Here is a 1121-nt window from a genome sequence, read left to right as displayed (position 1 = left end):
AATACTGGTGGTGTTCTGATGCCTTGTGTTATTTGCTGTTTGTCCTGTCTGCAGATACATGTAATTTGTTTAAATTTCTATCTGATTTACTGAAATAACAACTAGGCTAGGTTTAGTGTGGTATACCCTAGTAGCATCCGGTAGGTTCACATGATGTTCTGCTTTTGATTTTTTCTTGCATTGTTCGTCCGTCTATTTTGTGTTGTTAGTGTTGCTTCTGTAGGTTGTTATATTGATTGTTTATGTTCCTATGTTACATGAATGATATCGCTTAAACAGATAAACGAATCATGAGGTAATACCACACCATTTCCGTACTTTCAGAAGTCTGACACTCAAACCAGTAACATGTCATGTGTTGTAAAAGGCATTATGTATACATAATGCTCCGATGGTTTTTGCTGACTTGTCCTCTCCCTGATGGCTTGTTCTGTTTCATGATTTGACAATCTTCATTTTTCGTGGGTCTCGTTTGCGCTGCTAGTAATCGTGGAATCACAGGTATCTAACAGAGATTTTAACGGATTCATAGACATCGCTAGACTTTCCATGTGAGACTTATGCAAACAGTATTGCATTAAATCATACAGATTAATTATATCCATTACAAATCTTATTTGATACAGTGCACTAGCCAACATTATTCTCTGAACTTTCAGTGCCCATAATGGAGAGGCAGTTCATGTCTTGCTGGGATGCATAATTGTTGCTGTGAGGACGTTTAGCTGCCATATTACTATGTTTGAGTCCTAGCCATAATGTATGATTTCTACTTATGATCATAATGACACTAAGTAGTAATTAATATTGACCCATAGATTGTAATGGATAACATAATGATCAGTTGCTTTCATATTTCGTATTTCATCTCAATTTATTAATAATCGATTATACATACTAATATATTATAATAATAGTCAATAGGAATAGTAATGCAATCTACAGTATAAATCACTAACAAATAATCTGGATAGTGTGTAATATATATTACATAACTCAAGTTGCATAATGAATATACATATGCATATAATGTCATTTACATAATATAACATATTAATAAGTGTAAGATAGCAAATATGAAGTATATTAATAATAATGACAATAATATAGTATAATGGACC

Source organism: Penaeus monodon, chromosome 23 (assembly GCF_015228065.2).
Source record: "Penaeus monodon isolate SGIC_2016 chromosome 23, NSTDA_Pmon_1, whole genome shotgun sequence".
NCBI lineage: Eukaryota > Metazoa > Arthropoda > Malacostraca > Decapoda > Penaeidae > Penaeus > Penaeus monodon.
Note: the sequence above shows the minus strand (reverse complement) of the source record.